Source organism: Palaemon carinicauda, unplaced genomic scaffold (assembly GCF_036898095.1).
Source record: "Palaemon carinicauda isolate YSFRI2023 unplaced genomic scaffold, ASM3689809v2 scaffold330, whole genome shotgun sequence".
In the NCBI taxonomy this organism is placed as follows: Eukaryota; Metazoa; Arthropoda; class Malacostraca; order Decapoda; family Palaemonidae; genus Palaemon; species Palaemon carinicauda.
In genome coordinates, this window is record NW_027170978.1 from 135,476 (window position 1) to 157,597 (window position 22,122).

Consider the following 22,122-nt stretch of genomic DNA (forward strand, 5'->3'; position numbering starts at 1 on the left):
TCTTCCATACACATTGGGGAACTACTTGGCCAAGTTTGAAGTGATTCCGTGTAGAAATGTGGCCTCTACGTTGTCCACAGACAGACAGACAAACAGAGAAACAAACAAACAAACAAACAAACAAACAAACCGAACCGAAAACATAACCTCCTGGCGGAGGTAAAAATAGGTGAACATAGACAAATATGGAAAACATAAAGAAAATTAATAAATCAATATTGCCAATAACTGTAATCCAGTGGACATGACTATAGTTTAGCGACCTTTTCAATTGAGCGAGGTGTTACCACTTCTGCAGTATATGTACAATATCAAACCCTATTATAATCATTAACAGGAAGAATACATTTAAAAGTCTCTTAGCAAGCTGAGAGAAACGTGATCTATTTATACAAGATGAAAATATTTATAAAAAAGTCATTTATCAGAGCTAAACAGACTAAAAACCATTATATATTTTCTAAAAAATTAGTTAAGTGGAACCCAAAAATCACTTTACAGTTTAAGACAGTTAATTCCAAAAACCAAAACAGGAATATTTTTAAATAGAAAAATTTCATAAATCCTGAAATGTATTCTGCCTATTAACAATGTTATGAAAATACCTAAGCCCTAAAAATCGCATAAAATTCGAATACGCCTGAGGAACAGTGCCAGGATGTCTACTTAATATGGAGTGCATGAAATCACTATAGGTACTTTGAGTTGAATATAACTAATGAGACTAATTTTTCATCGGTAACTAAGCTTAAATTTGTAAATCACGTGACCTTTGCAAAAGAATTCAATGTTCAAATTACTGTTCTCCGGATACTTCTTGCTAAAAGCCTTAAATCATAGAGAAATTCAACAATGACGGCAACGAAACCTAAGCAAGAGCTACAGAAATTCTATGGAAAGTCTTCCTCCTAAAAATAATGACTTCCTAATCCTTGTATTTTATGATGCTTAAACGTTAACTGTGATACATTAAAGTATAAAGCTTTTCAGGTTTAAAATGTTCCATACATAGCTCCGACTATAAGCATTGAAGGCTTTTATACATTTACGTAAACGGTCAATTTTGACTTTACCCTTCTCCTGAAAAATATGATCCCAACCAGCTAGACTTTAATGAAATAGTAATAACATTTTGTCAATACCTACAATTAAGAAAATAACTTAAAATAATAACGTTCAAGTTCACATATCTAAATATTACACCTAAATCTATAGATTTCTTTCTAACTGTATTTCTTCTAGCTTCAGCAGATGATACAAGTGTTTATAGTTTGAAATAACTATATAAAAAAAAAACTCATCTATATATCACGTTTCAAGTGATATGGAACGAAACATTAGTACATTAGTAGAGTTCGAAGTAACTCTGCGAAATGCGAATGGAGTGGGATCGACCTTCACGCCGATATTCCTGTCCTTTGGTGGTGGTGTTATAGAGTAAAATCTGTAAAAGAAAATTACGATTTTAGAATTTTTCTCATGAAGTGTTTTAAAGTAATAAAATTAATTTAATAATTCCATTGAATTATTATATACTGTACAGGTCTTCGACTTACAAAAATTCGGAACTACCAACCAAAATCCAAGTGAAAATAACAAAGATAAGGTAAAGAAATACCATAATAAAACAATATTGTAACATTCAATACAGAAAGCAAAATGACATTTGTAATACCCTCATATCAATTTCATATGGCAGCTGGAAATCATAGGCATGGGGTACAGGTTGGGCCAAAATCTAACATTGATTTTGTAGGTTGAGGACCTTCAGTAATACTGTAATTCCAATGAATTCCTATACTAAACTGGAACAGGTTTAGGTCATGAGGACTAATGATGTGAAAAATATCACACTATAATAGCTCATAATTTCAAAACTCTGTAACAAAAACTGTGCATTAATAAAATGTTATTTTGATAATAAAATAAATTTTTGAATATACTTACCCGGTGATTATAATAGCTGCAGCTCTGCTGCTCGACAGAAAACTCTACAGAAAAAATCCGCCAGCGATCGCTATGCAGGTAGGGGGTGTACTTCAACAGCGCCATCTGTCGTCCAGATACCCAGTACTCATTGTAAACAAAGAACTCAATTTTCTCCTCGGTCCACTGCGTCTCTATTGGGGAGGAAGGGAGGGTCCTTTAATTTATAATCACCAGGTAAGTATATTCAAAAATTTATTTTATTATCAAAATAACATTTTTCAATATTTAACTTAGCCGGTGATTATAATAGCTGATTCACACCCAGGGGGGTGGGTAGAGACCAGCAATAAATGTTTACATCATTATGAGCTAAGGATTTTTTTATTTCATTTCAGAAGTTATCAAAATAACAAAAATAAAATAAATAGGTACCTGGTAAGGAAGTCGACTTGAACAATTACTCTGCCTTTTTAAGTACGTCTTCCTTACGGAGCCTCGCGATCCTCTTAGGATGCTGAGCGACCCCTAGGATCTGAAGTATGAAGGGTTGCAACCCATACCACAGGACCTCATCAAAACCTCTAATCTAGGCGCTTCTCAAGAAAAGAATTTGACCACCCGCCAAATCAACCAGGATGCGAAAGGCTTCTTAGCCTTCCGGACAACCCAAAAACAACAATAAAAAACATTTCAAGAGAAAGATTAAAAAGGTTATGGAATTAGGGGATTGTAGTGGTTGAGCCCTCACCCACTACTGCACTCGCTGCTAAGAATGGTCCCAGAGTGTAGCAGTCCTCGTAAAGAGACTGGACATCCTTAAGATAAAAAGACGCGAACACTGACTTGCTTCTCCAATAGGTTGCGTCCATTATACTTCGCAGAGATCTATTTTGTTTAAAGGCCACTGAAGTTGCGACAGCTCTAACTTCATGTGTCCTTACCTTCAGCAAAGCTTGGTCTTCCTCACTCAGATGTGAATGAGCTTCTCGTATTAACAGTCTGATAAAATAGGATAAAGCATTCTTTGCCATAGGCAAAGATGGTTTCTTAACTGAACACCATAAAGCTTCTGACTGTCCTCGTAAAGGTTTAGTTCGTCTTAAATAGAACTTAAGAGCTCTCACAGGGCATAAGACTCTTTCTAGTTCATTCCCAACCATATTTGAAAGGCTTGGAATATCGAACGATTTCGGCCAAGGACGAGAAGGTAGCTCATTTTTGGCTAGAAAACCAAGTTGTAGAGAACATGTAGCCGTTTCAGATGAAAATCCGATGTTCCTGCTGAAGGCGTGAATCTCACTGACTCTTTTAGCTGTGGCTAAGCAAACCAGGAAAAGAGTCTTTAAGGTGAGATCTTTAAAGGAGGCTGATTGTAGCGGCTCGAACCTTTCTGACATGAGGAATCTTAGTACCACGTCTAAATTCCAACCAGGTGTAGCCAAACGACGCTCCTTCGTGGTCTCAAAAGACTTAAGGAGGTCCTGTAGATCTTTATTGTTGGAAAGATCCAAGCCTCTGTGACGGAAGACTGATGCCAACATGCTTCTGTAACCCTTGATAGTGGGAGCTGAAAGAGATCGTTCTTTCCTCAGGTATAAAAGGAAGTCAGCTATTTGAGTTACAGAGGTACTGGTCGAGGATACAGATACTGATTTGCACCAGTTTCGGAAGACTTCCTACTTCGATTGGTAGACTCTAAGGGTGGATGTCCTCCTTGCTCTAGCAATCGCCCTGGCTGCCTCCTTCGAAAAGCCTCTAGCTCTCGAGAGTCTTTCGATAGTCTGAAGGCAGTCAGACGAAGAGCGTGGAGGCCTTGGTGTACCTTCTTTACGTGTGGCTGACGTAGAAGGTCCACCGTTAGAGGAAGAGTTCTGGGAACGTCCACTAGCCATCGAAGTACCTCGGTGAACCATTCTCTCGCGGGCCAGAGGGGAGCAACTAACGTCAACCTTGTCCCTTCGTGAGAGGCGAACTTCTGCAGTACCTTGTTGACAATCTTGAACGGGGGGAATGCATATACAGTGAACCCTCGCTACTTCGCGGTTCGACCATCGCGGATTCACCACTTCGCGGATTTTTTTCATAACCCATGTCTATACATATATTGCGGATTTTCCGGAAATATCGAAAATACCGCGATGAGACCGATGGTGCGAGATTGGAGAAAGTAAGGAAAATTGAATCATGATTGATTTTCAATATAAATGAAACTTTGAGGAGCAACAAAGATATCATTTGTTAGAGAGATAGAGAGAGGTAAGGAATGGGAGGTAGTGAAAAGTAGCCCACAGAGAGAGAGAGAGAGAGAGAGAGAGAGAGAGAGGTAGAGAGAGAGAGAGAGAGAGAGAGAGAGAGAGAGAGAGAGAGAGAGAGAGAGAGAGAGAGAGAGAGAGAGAGAGAGAGAGAGAGAGAGGGGGGGTTTAAATGTAATAGACAAAAAAATTTGATAGGTTATAACACATTGGTGCTTATGTAATATCAACTGTATACTGTAGACGGTTTGAATAAGTTAAGAAATGGTATAAATGATACTTTGTTAGTGTATTCGTACACACTCAAGAGCGGCAGCTAGATGACAGCTGATCTAATCACAGCCAAAAGTAAAAAAAAAAAAAGTCAACAATACTCGATTTTTAAAACACACCCGAAATTTAAAAACAAAAGTACACGCTTTCTTAATGTGCAATTAACTATTTAAAGAGTGGCAATTTTCTAGAATAAAATGATATTTCCCAAAAAATAGTGGTTTGCTGATGAGATCGGATGCCCTATTTTTGGCTATGATTGAAATGGATGTAGACTCGGCCTAATTATTTCATTTCGTATTTAATTGACACTAAGAAAACTAATTTTAGTTTCTTCATCTAAATGTAAGTATTGTATAACACGAGAGAGAGAGAGAGAGAGAGAGAGAGAGAGAGAGAGAGAGAGAGAGAGAGAGAGAGAGAGAGAGAGAGAATGAATCAGCTGTTGTAATCAAATGGCGTGTTTTTGTTTCGTGAGAATTTCATCGCCACGACTTTAACAACATACTGTACTGAACTTTACAGTATTATACAGACTACTGTAATATGATAAAGTAAAATATTTGTAATCTATTTTATATGAAATGGGGCTATTTTTGTTTTGTTTAAAATTTATATTTACGTATGTAAAACAACTCTCTCTCTCTCTCTCTCTCTCTCTCTCTCTCTCTCTCTCTCTCTCTCTCTCTCTCTCTCTCTCGTAGATTGTTTTCCTGCTTTGCTACGTATGTATGATTTTATATAGATACGGTAAATAATATTTGTAATAACATATTTTATAAAAGCTTTTACTGTAATATCATTATTTATCACTTTCATCATGCGGGTTAAATTCCTTAGTTTGTTTATTGAGCGTACTTTATGACGCCGTCGTTTCAGGCGGCGTCATAAAGAAAAAAATTTCATTTGGAAGTCCTAAGAAAAATTAAGTAAAATATTAGTAATAACTAAATCAACATACTGTACTGAATAATCAATATAATTGATGCAAAAACTAACCTATAAACAGATGTGTAAATGCGTTTGTTTCTTCATTAGGATCAGAGATAAACGTAAACAAAACATTGGTTGCCATTTTTTATCGTGCTTTTTGGCGTGTTTAGGAAACGCATGATATAAAGTCGCCTTTAATATTTGTGCCTGTTTTAGTTTAGGGTACTGTATTACATGCATTAAGTGTTCTGTACATTAAAGGGTAGTTTGTTAACAGTACTACGTACAAGGGAAGGTTTTAAAAGTCTGAATATACATGTTAAATAAATAGGTAAATATGGTGTTACTACTTCGCGGATTTTCAACTATCGCGGCCGCGTCTGGAACCTATCTACCGCGATAAACGAGGGTTCACTGTAGTTCTAGATGTGACCAATCTAGGAGAAAGGCATCTATATGAACTGCTGCTGGGTCCAGGATTGGTGAGCAATATATTGGGAGCCTCTTGGTCATCGAGGTTGCGAAGAGATCTATGGTTGGCTGGCCCCATGTGGCCCAAAGTCTCTTGCACACATCCTTGTGTAGGGTCCATTCTGTTGGAATGATTTGTCCCTTCCGACTGAGGCAATCTGCCATGACATTCAAGTTGCCTTGGATGAACCTCGTTACTAGCGCAATGTTTTGACCTTTTGACCAGGTGAGGAGGTCCCTTGCGATCTCGTACAACGTCAAAGAGTGGGTCCCTCCTTGCTTGGAGACGTACGCCAAAGCCGTGGTGTTGTCCGAGTTCACCTCCACCACTTTGCCTTGAAGAAGAGACTTGAAGCTTTTCAAGGCCAGATGAACTGCCAGTAGCTCCTTGCAGTTGATATGCATTTTCCTTTGACTCGAGTTCCAAGTTCCCGAGCATTCCCGACCGTCTAATGTCGCGCCCCAGCCTGTGTCCGATGCGTCCGAGAAGAGAACGTGGTTGGGAGTCTGAACAGCCAGGGGCAGACCCTCTCTGAGGCTGATACTGTCCTTCCACCAAGTCAGGCAAGACTTCATCTTCTCGGAAATGGGGATCGAGACCGCTTCTAGCGTCTTGTCCTTTTTCCAGTAAACAGCTAGGTGATATTGAAGAGGACGGAGGTGTAGTCTTCCTAACGATACGAACTGTTCCAGGGATGATAGTGTCCCTATCAGACTCATCCACTGCCTGACTGAACATCGTTCCTTCTTCAGCATGTTCTGGATGCATAACTGGGCTTGGCTTGTCCTGGGGGCCGACGGAAAAGCCCGAAAAGCTAGACTGTGAATCTCCATCCCTAAATACACAATAGTTTGGGATGGGACCACTTGAGACTTTTCCAAATTGACAAGGAGACCCAATTCCTTGGTCAGATCTAGAGTCCACTTTAGATCCTTCAGACAGCGACGACTGGAAGAAGCTCTTAGAAGCCAGTCGTCCAAATAGAGGGAGGCTCGGATGTCCGCTAAATGAAGGAATTTGGCTACATTCCTCATCAGCCTCGTAAACACAAGAGGAGCTGTGCTTAGGCCAAAGCACAGGGCTTGAAACTGGTAGACAACCTTTTCGTAAACAAATCTCAGAAAAGGTTGGGAGTCTGGGTGGATGGGGACATGGAAGTATGCGTCCCTTAGGTCTAAAGAGACCATCCAGTCTTCCCTTCTGACCGCTGCTAGAACGGACTTTGTGGTCTCCATGGAGAACGTCTGCTTTGTGACAAAGACATTCAGCGCACTGACGTCTAGCACCGGCCTCCACCCTCCTGTCTTCTTTGCCACTAAGAAGAGACGGTTGTAGAAGCCCGGGGTTTGATGGTCCAGGACTTTGACTACCGCTCCCTTTTCTAGTAATAGAGACACTTCCTGTTTCAATGCTCGTCTCTTGTCTTCCTCTCTGTACCTGGGAGAGAGATCGATGGGAGACGTGGCTAGAGGGGGTTTTCGTACAAACGGGATCTTGTACCCTTCTCTGAGCAACTTCACAGATTGTGCATCTGCGCCTCTCTTCTCCCAGGTCTGCCAGAAGTTCTTGAGTCTGGCTCCCACTGCTGTCTGAAGAAGCTGGCAGTCAGACTCTGCCTTTAAAGGACTTGGTTCCTTTCTTCTTTCCACGTCTCCCTTCGGCACGAGCACCTCCTCTGCTGGAGGCTCTGCCACGAAAGGGCGGAATAAATCGGGACGCTGGAGTGTCCATCCTTGGTCTAGCTGACAAGGTAGGCAAAGGGATGGCTTTGCGAGCGGAGGACGCAACCAGATCATGAGTGTCCTTCTGTATCAAAGAAGCAGCAATCTCCTTAATCAAGTCCTCTGGAAAGAGGCACTTAGAAAGAGGAGCAAACAGAAGTTCGGATCTTTGGCAAGGTGTCACTCCAGCTGACAGGAAAGAGCAAAGGTTCTCACGCTTCTTGGGGACTCCGGACACGAACGATGCAGCCAGCTCATTAGAACCGTCACGTACGGCCTTGTCCATGCAGGACATGATGAGCAAGGAAGTCTCCTTCTCTGTCGGAGAGATCTTCCTGATTAGAGCTCCCAGACACCAGTCTAAAAAGTTGAAGACCTCGAAGGCTCTAAATATCCCTTTCAAAAGGTGGTCTAGGTCCGAAGATGACCAACATATTTTTGAGCGTCTCATGGCTAGCCTGCGGGGAGAGTCTACAAGACTTGAGAAGTCGCCCTGGGCAGAGGCAGGAACTCCCAAGCCGAGAACTTCTCCCGTGGCATACCAGACGCTCGATCTAGAAGAGAGTCTAGCAGGGGGAAACGTAAAGGCTGTTTTCCCTAGACTCTTTTTGGACTGCATCCATTCTCCTAACACTCGTAAAGCTCTCTTGGACGAGCGTGCGAGGACGAGTTTAGTAAAGGCAGGCGAGGATGACGGCATACCTAAAACAAACTCTGACGGAGGAGAGCGCGGAGCCACAGACACAAACTGGTCCGGAAACATCTCTTTGAACAGAGCTAAAACTTTCCTAAAGTCCAAAGAGGGTTGCGTGGACTTAGGCTCGTCAAGATCCGAATGTGGTTCATCAACGTGTGCAGCACTATCGTCATCAGAAAGTCCATCGTCCGAGTATTGAGGAGGAAGCGGCAATGGAGTAGGTAACGGCTGGTTAGCTGAGTCCGGTCGCACGGGTGAATGCGTGACTGAACCGGACGCAACGTCATGGAACTGTTGCCCAGTCTGTGAGCTGGCAACAACCATAGCAGCGCGGGGACGCACGGCGTCTACTCCAGACTGTCTGGCCTGATGTGGGTGAGCAGTGGCAACCACACTGGGTTGCGGAGGTTGACGCACCGCGTCAAAACAAAACAACTCTGACGATTGTTGTACCTCGCGAACGTCAACGGAAGGCTCCGTGCGTCGCTGAACGTCAACATGCGGCTGGCAGGGCACACTGGAACGCATGGGTGGCGGGACTCTCTCAGCTGGAGTGCCCAAGAAGGTCGCCTCAGCGTCCACAGGACGCACAACCGAGTGTGTGGTTGGTTGTAGGCAAGAGGCTGTACTAGCTGGTGCAGCAGCAACCTTCTCCGCACGAAAGTCCTGCATCAGAGACGTTAATTGGGACTGCATGCTCTGCAGCAAAGACCACTTAGGGTCTGCAGGAGCAGGTGCGGCGACAGACGGTGTAACAGTCTGAGGCGGTACCGCTTTGCCTCTCTTAGGAGGTGAGCAGTCATCGGAAGACTGCAGCGAGTCCGAACTGACCCAGTGGCTACAGCTGGGCCGTTGGACTTGCGCGGAAGGGACCGACTTGCGCTTTAACGGTCGTGAGACCTTGGTCCATGGTTTCTTGCGAGAAACCTCTTCCGCAGACGAGGTATAAATGGGCTCTCTCGTCTTTGTGTGGTAGGGGCGATCTTGGGTAGATACGCCCGAAACCACGGAGGGAACGTCTGTTCGCTGATTAAAGCCTCTCGAACCCATTGGTCGTACGACATTGCTTCTCCCCTGGACTTGGGAGCTTGCAAGAGGTCCCGGACTAGGAGGACGACAGGCACGAACAGACGAACCCTCAAGCGCAACACTATCCACAACACTATCACTCACTTTATCACTTCCCACTGCACTTTTACACTTCAGCTCCTTGACGTCCGCCATGAGCTGGTTACGGTCACTAGCCAGGGACTCAACTCTCTCACCCAGAGCTTGGATGGCACGCATCATATCAGCCATCGAAGGTTCCTGAGTGCCAGAAGGGGGATTAGGAGCAACCACTACAGGGGAAGGAATAGGTTGTGGGGCATGAGGAGAGGAAAATTCAACAGAACGAGAGGAACTTCTCCTGACTCTATCTCTCTCTAGCCTACGTGTATATTTTTGGAATTCGATAAAATCGAATTCCGAAAGCCCAACGCATTCCTCACATCGATCTTCCAATTGACAGGTTTTATCCCGACAATTGGAACAAACAGTGTGAGGATCGATAGAGGCCTTCGGAAAATGCCTTGAACAGTCCCTAGCATTACACTTCCTGAATTTTGGGACTTGAGAAGGGTCAGCCATTTTGAATTGGTCAAAGGGGAATTCAAAAACTATCCAAAGTCATCAACAAATAATCCGTAATCAAAAAAAGAATGCAAGGATTTATTGAAGAGAAAGCCTGCACAGCGAAAGCTCAAAACTAGAATAGTGTACTTCACCAAATAGTGTGAAAACAAATCCAGTTAGCAACAGCGAATTAGTAGGTCTTGCCGGTAGCACGACAGAGAGAAAATTGAGTTCTTTGTTTACAATGAGTACTGGGTATCTGGACGACAGATGGCGCTGTTGAAGTACACCCCCTACCTGCATAGCGATCGCTGGCGGATTTTTTCCGTAGAGTTTTCTGTCGAGCAGCAGAGCTGCAGCTATTATAATCACCGGCTAAGTTAAATATTGAAAATTTCTCAATAATGTGAGAAACGGAATTAACCCTTTAACCCCCAGGCTATTTGGAAATTTCCAACCCTTAACCCCCAGGCGGTTATTTTTTTCCCAGCACATTTTGCAGTATATATTTTTTAAATTGCTCTAACAGCCTTAATTTTTGTCATAGAGAGGTCAGGTTGGTCTCATTCTCTTGGAAAATGCCTGAATTTTTTCAAAAAATTATCAAAAATATGAAAAAAAAAAATTTTATAGCATTTTTTTGCAAGGACGTACCGGTACGTTCATGGGGGTAAAGGGATGGCTTTTGTGAAACGTACCAGAAAGTCCTTTGGGGGTAAAAAGGTTAAGCAAAGAGTGGCATGTAATCTGCTTAATTGGTACTGTTCACTTGCTTTTTCTACTACAACAACAACAACAACAACAACAACAAATGCAGCCATTTCTAGTCCACTGCAGGACAAAAGCTTCAGTCATGTCAATTTGTGTCTGGGATTTGGCCAGTTTTTTTATCATCATGTTGGCCCCACTGTGGATTGGTGATGGTGGGATATTTTCATTTGATCGCTCACAGCAAATCAATCTACCATGGGTGGCCTTGACTAGTTTTGATGATCACGGCGATTCGCAAACCCTTTCACAACATTAAGGTATCCCCACTCAGACAGAGCTTTTTATACAATCATAGGCTAAAAAAATAACAAATTTGGAAATAATTTGTATTTTTCCTAACATCCAAACCTGAAGCTATTTATCAGGGTACAGTATTACTTTCCTAGTAATTTTAGTGAAGGATAATTACCCCATCCGCTAGTTAGCGGGAGGGGGTTGGGGTAGACTAGCTACCCCGCTCACTCACACCTGTCCGTTGAGTAACCACTTTTGCTTTCTGGCAGGACTTCTAGGGGGACTGGGTGGCGGGCCAATTTGTATAAATAGCTTCAGGTTTGTAGGTTAGGAAAAATACAAATTATTTCCAAATTTGTTATTTGTTCCGACATAGATACAAACCTTCGCTATTTATTAGGGTGACTTACTCTTAGGAGGGAGGAAGTCCATACCAACTGGCCTTGGTCATGACCCGGGGTCCTCTCTATTTCGATCTGTGATCGATAGTAGAGGGAACCCTACCCTCGCTAAAATCGAAGTAGTTACTGTACAAGGTAACTCACTGATAGCGGCCTGCAGAAGCTTGTGTGAGAGAGACTCATAGCTTGTCTTCACGTAGGAACTCGAGGATTCTAAGACATATCCAATACCCTCCCTCAAGAGGTATTGGTGACGTAACAAAAGTATACATTCATACCCAGGATGCACAAGGGAAATGATTCTTACCTGCAGAGGGGTGAGGTCAGCTATGCTTCGGTCTTGCAGAGCTATTTCTCCAGGGGGGAAGAAGGAGAAAGAAAGAAGTGAGCCAGACATTCTTTTCATTCACCCTAGACTAACCCGGGTAACCTCAGCCCTCAACCCTCTGCTACTTGTCCATCAAGGAGCCGGAGGCATTAGATCACTTGTTGTGCGGCCACCACAGGACCAATGGAGAAGGTTTCCATGCTCCTGTGGGTTACATCTTTCAGGTAGTGGGCTGTGAAGGTCGTGTGACGCTTCCACACGCCCGCTTGCAATACCTGTGCCACAGAAAATTTTTTCTTGAACGCCAGAGACGTTGCAATGCCTCTGACGTCATGAGCTCTGGGTCGGTTGGACAGAAGAGGATCTGGATATAGAGCGTATTCGATTACTTTCCTTATCAAGGAGGAAATAGTATTTCTCGTGACCCTCCTCTTGACCTTCCCTGTGCTGACAAAGAGAGATCGTACCCGGGGACGAGCATTTGCTGTTCTTTTTAAGTATCACCTCAGACTCCTCACTGGACATAGTAACAGTTGGTCTGGATCTTCGGTTACAGAACGAAGACTCTCTATCCGAAATGGGCCGAACCTGGAGTCCGGAACACCCGGATTTTGGGTCTTAGCTACAAACTCAGGGACGAAGTTGAGGATTACTTCCCCCCATCTCCTAGAGTGGGAGACATCAGCAGATAGACCATGAAGTTCTCTGATTTTCTTGGCCGAAGCCAAAGCGAGCAGGAACACCGTCTTCCACGTGAGGTGGCGATCTGAGGCCTGCGTAGTGGTTCATAGGGGAAGCCCTTCAGAGACCTGAGGACCGGAACCACGTTCCAAGGGGGAGGTCTTAGCTCTGCCTGGGGGTAAGTAAGCTCATAACTACGTATGAGCAAAGAAAGTTCCAACGAGGAGGAAATATCGACTCCTTTCAGTCTAAAGGCGAGACTCAAGGCTGAGCGGTAGCCTTTGACTTCCGAGACCGTGAGAAGCTTTTCTTCCCGAAGGTATACAAGAAACTCCACTATGGTTGGAACAGAGGCATCGAGGGGAGAGATACCCCTTCCACGACACCAACCACAGAAAACTGACCACTTCGCCTGGTAGACTGCGTTTGTGGATCTCCTGAGGTGTCCAGCCATTCTTTCGCAACCGGTTGCGAAAAGACTCTCTGTGTGAGGAGGTGCTGGATAGTCTCCAGGCATGAAGTCGAAGCGAGGCTACGGCTCTGTGAAAGATGTTGGCATGTGGTTGTTTGAGGAGGTCGTGTTGTGGAGGAAGCTCCCTCGGGATCTCCACGAGGAGATGCAGAAGGTCCGGGAACCATTCTGCGTGATGCCATAGCGGAGCTATGATTGTCATTTGCAAATTGTTGCTTGCTCGTACCTGGTTGAGGACTTTTCTCATCAGACAGAACCGGGGAAACGAGTAAGCGTCCAGGTTTATCCACCGTTGTTGAAAAGCATCTTGACAAAGAGCTTGGGGATCCGGGACTGGGGAGCAGTACAACGGGAGCCTGAAATTCAGGGCCGTTGCAAACAGATCCACCGTCGGTGACCCCCACAAAGTCAGGACTTTGTTGGCTATCAGAGGATTCAAAGACCAGTCGGTGCCAACTATCTGAGTCGCTCTGCTCAGCTTGTCTGCTAGCACATTCCGCTTGCCCGGAATGAAGCGAGCTGATAGAGTCACCGAGTTGTCTTCTGCCCATCTGAGTATCTCTACGGCAAGGTACCGTCCTGTTTGCCTAGATAAGCTACTACTGTGGTGTTGTCGCTCATCAGCACCACGGAGTGCCCTGCCAGGACCTGGTGGAACTCTTTGAGGCCAGAAAGGCTGCCCTATCTCTAAGAGATTTAGGTGCTGGTACCTTTCTGATTCGGACCATTGGCCGGAGATGTAATGGTGCAGCACGTGAGCCCCCCACCCTTCTTTTGATGCATCCGAAAACAGCATCAATTCCAGGGGAGAGATGAGAAGATTGACCCCTTTGCAGAGGTTCGGCTCCGCCAGCCGCCACCTGAGGTCCGACTGTTCCTCTAGCCCTATGCGGACTAGGTGATCCCGGGAATCGGAGTGCTGTTTCCACTGGGATTTTAGTCGCCACTGGAGTGATCTCATCCTGAGGCGACTGTTGGGGACCAGTCGGGTCAGGAAAGAGAGGTGACCGAGAAAGCGAAGCCAATCCTGCGCCGGGAGCTCTTCCCGACTGAGGAAGACCTGTGCTATCTCCCTCAGTCTCTGGATCCTTTCGTCTGATGGAAACGCTTTGTGCCTTAGGGTGTCTAATCGCATGCCTAGGTATACCAGTTCTTGAGAGGGGAGCAGTTGAGACTTCTCGAGGTTTACCACGATCCCCAGATCCTGGCAAAACCTTAGAAGCTCGTCTCGGTGACGGAGAAGGGCCGCCTCCGAGTCTGCCAGAATCAGCCAGTCGTCCAAGTATCTCAGGAGACGGATGCCAACTCTGTGAGCCCAAGATGATACTAGGGCGAATACTCTCGTGAATACCCGGGGTGCTGTGGAAAGACCGCAAACAGCACCCTGAACTGGTAATGCTTCCGATTGAACATGAATCTCAGATACTTCCTGGAAGACGGATGAACTGGGATCTGGAAGTATGCGTCCTTCAGATCTAAAGAGCACATGAAGTCCAGAGGTCTTATCGCTTGTCTGACTGTGTCGGCCGTTTCCATCCTGAAAGGTGTCTGTTCGACAAACCTGTTCAGGGCCGAGAGGTCGATGACTGGTCTCCAGCCTCCAGACGCCTTTTTCACAAGAAAGAGTCAGTTGTAGAAGCCTGGGGACCCGTCGAGGACCTCCTGGAGAGCGTCCTTCTCCAACATGGACTGGACTTCTGCCCTGAGGGCAAACTCCTGTGCGGATCCCTTCGTACTGGAGTTCAATGGAATCGGCACTCGAGTCAGTGGAGGGAGAGAGAGCCTGAACGGGATACGATACCCTGAACGAATCACCTCGACCGTCCAGGGTTTGGGCCCGTGGTAAAGCCACCTCTGCCAGCGGCTTTGCAGGCATCCCACCCCCAGGTGGACAAATGGGAGGATTGCCTGTCTTATTGGGACCGGCCTCAGCCAGATCCCTTCTTACCCTTTCCCCAACGGAAGGATTTTATACTGTACTGTGAAAGGCCTACTTTGCACCCTTTTTACCCTGCTGTTTTGGGTCTCTAGCCCTTTTCGGCTGCGGGTTATGCTGTGCTTTCCGCTGTGGCTGAGAGGGGTAAGGTCTAGCTGTTAAGGCCTTTTGGATGAGGGAGTCCTGACTGGACTTCCTCCACCTCTCTGCCACCCGCTCGACATCCTCAGGATGGAACAAAGAATTGCCCTCGAAAGGAGCATTTCTCAGACTCGCTACTTCGGCCTGAGGGAGATGTCTATAGAGCTTTCCTATGACGGCATCCCTCCTCTTCAGGATAGTGTTGGCCCAAAGGTTCAATACTTGATGAGAGAGGAACTCGATGGCCCGAGTGCCGGACAAAAGGAAAGTCTCCAAAGACTTCCTGGAGGACTCCCAACACAGGTCTTTAGACTGCATCAGTTGTCCTAAGGATCCTAACCAGAAATCCAGCCACGAAGTAGCTTGCATGGCGTACTTCGCCACCTTTTCCTGGTTTAGGATTTCAGAGGCCGAAAAGGAGACAGGAGGTCCCAAGAGTTTCTCGAAGGGGGTGGCCTTCGAGAGTGCCTCTATAGAGTGGTCGAGAGGCAGCGTTGGAAGGGATTCTTCAAGGATCTCGTAGTACCTCCTCTGAAACACATACGGAGGAGGTAAGAGCTTGGAGGACGAGTTGGAGCGGAGAGAAGAGGTGGAACCAGTTGCCTGAGACACAGCCTTCTGTTTGGAACTCTTCAACCCCTTTGACCAGGGCAAAGCTGCACTGGTCTTATGAGGTTTCTGAGTGCCATAGAACTGGTCAAGGACCGTTTCTTTTTCATCTAGAGGGGCTGCCGATGGATCTGGAAGTCCATTGATGGAACGGATGCAGGCTAGAACCGGCCAGAAGGCGTGTTTCGACTCCTTCCTCTCATCCTCTGTAAGCTTAGGGCTAACGGCTGCTGGCAGAGCGTCGTCCTTGAGATCACTCTGCCCTTCCACGTTCAAGCTCTCATCCATAGGAGCCCGGCGTGGGTCGAAGTCGTCAACTGTATCGACTGGGGATAGGGAGACTACTGGGGAGGTGCTTGCTTCCGGCTGCCTGGGAGGCAGTGAGGAAGAAAGCCTGGCCAAGGATTTGGGGATGGTGAACAAATCCTTCTGTTCCCTCCTACGAGGCTGGAGATCCTCTGTCCTCAAGGGCCTAGAGGAGTCCATCGGCTTACGGGTGGAAGGTAAGTCCATTGCCGTACGGGATGAATCCCGTACGGTCGCATGTGGCCCCTCATTAGATACTATCTCAACCGGTAAAGAAGGGAGGGAGTCTCCATAGTAAGTAACCCTATCCTCCTTGCGGGTTGAAGGACGAATCCTTTTCCTTTCCCCCTTTGGCCTGGCCTGTGGCATCTTGAACTGCAGGGGGCTACCCTGAGGTTCATGCCTAATCTCCTCCAGAGGTCTTTTGCGAGGGGATGATCGTCTCCCCTTGCCTGAGGGGCCCGCCTGTGCGAGAACTTCCGACCTCCTCCTAGGATCGGAGGGAGGAGAGGACGCCGAGAAGAGAGGAGGCGACAAGGGAATCCTAGGTATATCACCTAAGGACTGGAAGCGGGGAACGACTCCCTTCATGGCTTGGCGCATTACATTAAATAAGTTGCTAAGCCATGGGGGGTCACGGGCTCCTGTGGAACTAGGGGGAAGGTCCTTAGGAAAGGACTGCTCCCTAGGTTTAGGAACCTGGTCAGGTTTCCTAACCCTCTTGTCCAATGGGGGCTTCCCTACAGGCAAGATAGGCACAGGCCTACCCTTAGGGATAGGATCTGGGCTCGGTCGCACAGGCGACCGTTGTCTCTGTTGAGAGCCAGAGGCTCGAGAGACTGATTGTGAGCGCCAAGATGATTGTGCGCTCTTGCGTCGAACTGTTGGTAGGCGGAAGGGGGCTCGCGTGTGCGCCTCTCCCGATTGCGCGCACTTTTTTCGCGCTCCTGGAGCGCATGAGGTTGTTCGTGCACCTGGCGCGCATAAGGTTGCTCGCGCGCAAGGCGCGCAGTGTGTTGTTCGTGAGCATGGTGCGCAACAGGACGTTCGCGCGCATGGCGAGCAATAGGCTGTTTGTGCATATGGAGCGCCATAGGATGAACCTGCGCGCCAAGATCGCCCTTTTGTTTGCGCGCGCCAAGGCGCTCGTGCGCACCAAGACGGTCATGCGCGCCAATTTGGCCGTGCGCGCCAATTTGGCCGTGCGCGCCAACTTGATCGTGCGCGCCAACTTGGTTGTGCGCGCGAGAGCTCTCAGGTTGTTGAGAGAACTCACTGCTACGTTCACCCGAAGGTTCACGATAGCTTGTGTTGTGTGAGCGCGAAGGATCAACACAACGAGAGTTTAAAAACTATGTCATAATAAGAATGACTCTGGTCATGAGAACCCTTAACTTAAGCGTGAACTGTGTTGCGCGAACTCGAAGGAGCAACGCAACGAGAAACCGGAGTTTCTCTGTCACGAAACACCGAAGTGTTAGCGCGACTAGAGTTACGAGACCCCGAAGGGTCAGCGTAACGAGGAATCGAGATTCCTCTGTCACGAGATCCCGAAGGATTAGCGTGACTGACGGTAAAAGAACCCAGAGGTTCAACGTCACCGTCGTTACAAGAGCCCGAGGGTTTAGCGTAACAGAAACCGGGCATAAAGGATGTGGGTCTGTCTCCAAGGACGACATGAAGGTGCCGCAGCGGCGGCCCTCAATCCCAGGACATGTCCGCATAGCGGGACAAAAACCATACACACACCGACACACACAAAAGAAAAAGGAAAAGCAATAAAGTCAAGGCAGGTTGTTAACGGGAGAGAGAGACGCCACGTCTACACTCTACCGAGCCAAAAGTAAAAGTGGTTCACAAACCAATCGCTTTACATTGGACTAAATTGGGGTAACAGAAATACCCACACAACAGAACTGCACCAAAGTTCAGTTTTCTAATATCTAAGTATATACAGTATTTGGTTCCTTCAGCACCGCTGGTGTGAAACTGGACCTTCTCCATCATTAGAAATGAAACAGCAAATGACATTAACCAACTCTATTACAGCAGATATAGAAATTTAATATTTTATTATAATTATTATTAAGCTGCAACCTAGATGGAAAAGCAGGATGCTGTAACCCCAGGGGATCCAAGAGGGAAAAATAGCCCAGTGAGGAAAGGAAATAAGCACATAAACTATATGAAAACCGAGTAAAGAATGTAAAATATCTTAAGATCAGTAGCATTAAAATAAGTGTCATATGAAGAGACTCATGTCAGCCTTTTCAAGACAAAAACATTCACTACAAGTTTGAACTTCTGAAGTTTCACTGATTTGACTCCCTGATTAAGAAGGTCATTCCACAATCTGGTCACAGCTGGAATAAAACTTCCATAAAACTGTGTAGTAATAAACATTCAATTGGAGTGGCAAAAGTGATGGGCAGCCAAGTGCACCGCCAGCGATTCGCCGTCGAAGTTAGAGTAGCCGAATTCAGCCTTGGACAGTTTTCTATATAAGAAGGCCAATGAGCATGGCGAGCCGCTGACCACCTGCTCAAGGACTGGCCTACTAGCGACATCGCTGGCATCGGTGGAGAGAAGGAGAGGTGCATGTGGCATGGGAAAAGTGAGAGTAGCAGCAGTTAATAGGATATTCTTTGCATTGCAGAAGGCCGCTTCTTGAAGGAGACCCTACTAAAGGTCTTTTGGCTTGCCCTAGTGGGAGGCATCGATGGGGGAAAGAGTGGCGGCGATGGCCGGCAGGAAACTGTGATAATAGTTGATGATGCCCAAGAATTCTTGCAGGGCTTTGACGGTTGAGGACGTAGGGAAGTTCTGAATGGCTGCTACCTTTTCAGGGAGGGGTGGACTCCTTCAGGAGAGCTGTGGTGCCCCAAGAACGATACTTCGTTAGCGCCAAAGGTACACTTGTCGTACCGAACTACATTGCCGTTTTGTTGTAGTCAGTCGAACACAATAAGTAGACGACGGCGGTGTTCCTCTTTGGAGTAAGATACATACACTGAAGGGGAGGTCCCTTAAGATGTTGTCCATGAGAAGATGAAAAGTGGCCCCAGCATTAAAAAGGCCAAAACGGAAGCAATTGAAGGTGTATGTACCAAAGGGGATGGTGATGGCAGTTTTGGGGATGTCTTCTGGGTTCATGGGCACCTGATAATACCCCTTTAGAAGGTCGAACATGGAGAAAACCTTCACTTTGTGCTAGTACTACACTGGACCCTTCTCTCTGGTTACGGTTCACTTTCCCTTTGCCTACACATACACCGAGTAGTCTGGCATTTTCTTTACAGATTCTCCTCTGTCCTCATACACCTGACAACACTGAGATTACCAAACAATTCTTCTTCACCAAAGGGGTCAACTACTACACTGTAATTGTTCAGTGGCTACTTTCCTGTTGGTAAGGGTAGAAGAGACTCTTTAGCTATGGTAAGCAGCTCTTCTAGGAGAAGGACACACCAAAATCAAACCATTGTTCTCTAGTCATGGGTAGTGCCATAGCCTCTGTACCATGGTCTCCCACTATCTTGGGTTAGAGTTCTCTTGCTTGAGGGTACACTCAGGCACACAATTCTATCTAATTTCTCTTTCTCATGCTTTGTTAAAGTTTTTATAGTTTACATAGGAGATATTTGTTATCATTCTTAAACTATTTATTTTTTCCTTGTTTCCTTTCCTCACTGGGCTATTTTCCATGTTGGAGCCACTGGGCTTATAGCATTCTTTTTTTCCAACTAGGGTTGTAGCTTAGCAATTAATAATAATAATAATAATAATAGTAAGAGGTCACGTCGGCAATATTTGGGTGGGGGTAGTAATTCGGTTTTGGCTGCATGTTCAGGCGCCTGTAATTCCCACACAGACGCAAAGTGCCATCCTTCTTAAGGACGATGTGTAAGGGTGACGACCATGGACTGGAGGCCATTTAGTAAAGGCCCATTTCTTCCATTATGGCGAACGTTTGTTTAGCGGCTGTCTAACGATCTGGTGCCAGACGTCTGAATCTGGCAAACACTGAGGGCCCCGTCGTCTTGATATGGTTGGACAGACGTCGAGGAGTACGAATCTGCGCTGACTACCCTTGAGTGGATATCGCAGATCCATAGGCAGTTACCAGGCAGATGTCGGCAGACTTAGACAAACTCCATTGTGTCCTAGAGAGTCGCCTTGGCAGAAGCGAACGGCAAGCACACGTGGTCTACCAAAAATTGCACGCAAGTACCAGCATTATATAAAAAGAAAAGATTAGGGACTGGGGAGGCCACTGCCGCAAGCGATGGCCTACTTACACGTCTTTTGGCCATTGTCAACCATTTGCACATTTCTTTCCAGCAGCCCCAAATTTGGAGTGGTAGTGGCATAACTGCGGCCGATGTGCATCAGTAAGTGGCTGGAGAGGTCGTTGGAGGTATATTTGAGTGGTGGCCAGCTTTGTCGCCACTCCTATGTTAAAAAAGGTCTGGAAGATGGTGAAGTGTCTGTCCATAAGGGCGTCGACTTTGGTCATCAGGTCCTTCATGGGCAAAATTTCGACATCGGGGATGGCAGCACGTACAAGTTCAGGTAGGCGTAGTAACTAAAGGGCACGAAGTGGATTCACTTCACGAGGAGAGCCGTCTACGGCAGGATGGAGGCGACCGATACTGGTAATTTCCCTGAGGGCGTTGGAGGTATATTTGAGTGGTGGGCAGCTTTGTCGCCACTCCGATGTTAAAAAAGGTCTGGAAGATGGTGAAGTGTCTGTCCATAAGGGCGTCGACTTTGGTCATCAGGTCCTTCATGGACAAAATTTCGACATCGGGGATGGCAGCACGTACAAGTTCAGGTAGGCGTAGTAACTAAAGGGCACGAAGTGGATTCACTTCACGAGGAGAGCCGTCTATGGCAGGATGGAGGCGACCGATACTGGTCATTTCCCTGAGGGCGTTGGAGGTATATTTGAGTGGTGGGCAGCTTTGTCGCCACTCCGATGTTAAAAAAGGTCTGGAAGATGGTGAAGTGTCTGTCCATAAGGGCGTCGACTTTGGTCATCAGGTCCTTCATGGACAAAATTTCGACATCGGGGATGGCAGCACGTACAAGTTCAGGTAGGCGTAGTAACTAAAGGGCACGAAGTGGATTCACTTCACGAGGAGAGCCGTCTACGGCAGGATGGAGGCGACCGATACTGGTAATTTCCCTGAGGGCGTTGGAGGTATATTTGAGTGGTGGGCAGCTTTGTCGCCACTCCGATGTTAAAAAAGGTCTGGAAGATGGTGAAGTGTCTGTCCATAAGGGCGTCGACTTTGGTCATCAGGTCCTTCATGGACAAAATTTCGACATCGGGGATGGCAGCACGTACAAGTTCAGGTAGGCGTAGTAACTAAAGGGCACGAAGTGGATTCACTTCACGAGGAGAGCCGTCTACGGCAGGATGGAGGCGACCGATACTGGTCATTTCCCTGAGGGCGTTGGAGGTATATTTGAGTGGTGGGCAGCTTTGTTGCCACTCCGATGTTAAAAAAGGTCTGGAAGATGGTGAAGTGTCTGTCCATAAGGGCGTCGACTTTGGTCATCAGGTCCTTCATGGACAAAATTTCGACATCGGGGATGGCAGCACGTACAAGTTCAGGTAGGCGTAGTAACTAAAGGGCACGAAGTGGATTCACTTCACGAGGAGAGCCGTCTATGGCAGGATGGAGGCGACCGATACTGGTCATTTCCCTGAGGGCGAGCGAAGCCTTTTGGTCCCCCAATGGTTGATGAGCTGAAAAAATTTTGCTATGTAGGCAGCCGGTGATGGAGAGTACTGCTGAAGGAGGTATGATTTGAGGTCTTCGTACGTTATTGGCTGTGCTGCTCGCACAGACAATTAGAGATTTCTGGGAAAGTGTCTCGGGGATCATCACGAGAACGTAATATGCTTTGGTGCATGACGCCTTTATTACAAAACTGGACTTCAGCATGCTGGAACCAGGCGAACGCTTTTCTGCTAGTGAGGGGCGGTAGTTTCATTGAGGCCGCATGTGCCAAAAAGACACGTTCGGTGGGCAGCATCGTAAAACAGTAAGGCATAGCAGTGGGGGGGCAGGCAGGAGGGAGAGGTCACTCCGCTGGTCACCAATGTGCAAGCGAGCCATTAAGAGGTGACTGAGAGATGAGTCAAATGCAACTACAGTAACTTTATTTGGAGAAATCAAGAGTATACATACAAGCGGTTCCCGTCAAGAACGACATCAAAATTCAAACACAATGATTCAAGAACACACAGGCATGAACAGGTTATCAGTGCAAGGGGAAAGCGATAACGACAATATACAAAAGACAGAAATACCTTTCCAGTGTACGAACGTGTGTGATACAC

General features: G+C 46.5%; 1 long non-coding RNA gene across 1 annotated transcript in view; it reads right to left on the bottom strand.

The window, feature by feature from the left end:
• Positions 1-264: 264 nt before the first annotated feature.
• LOC137636569 (uncharacterized) overlaps positions 265-22,122 on the bottom strand; it is a 34,712-nt gene continuing 12,854 nt past the window's right edge. Inside the window, exon 3 of the long non-coding RNA XR_011043153.1 lies at positions 265-1,444. This is a non-coding gene — a long non-coding RNA (uncharacterized lncRNA). The remainder of the gene's footprint in view (positions 1,445-22,122) is intronic.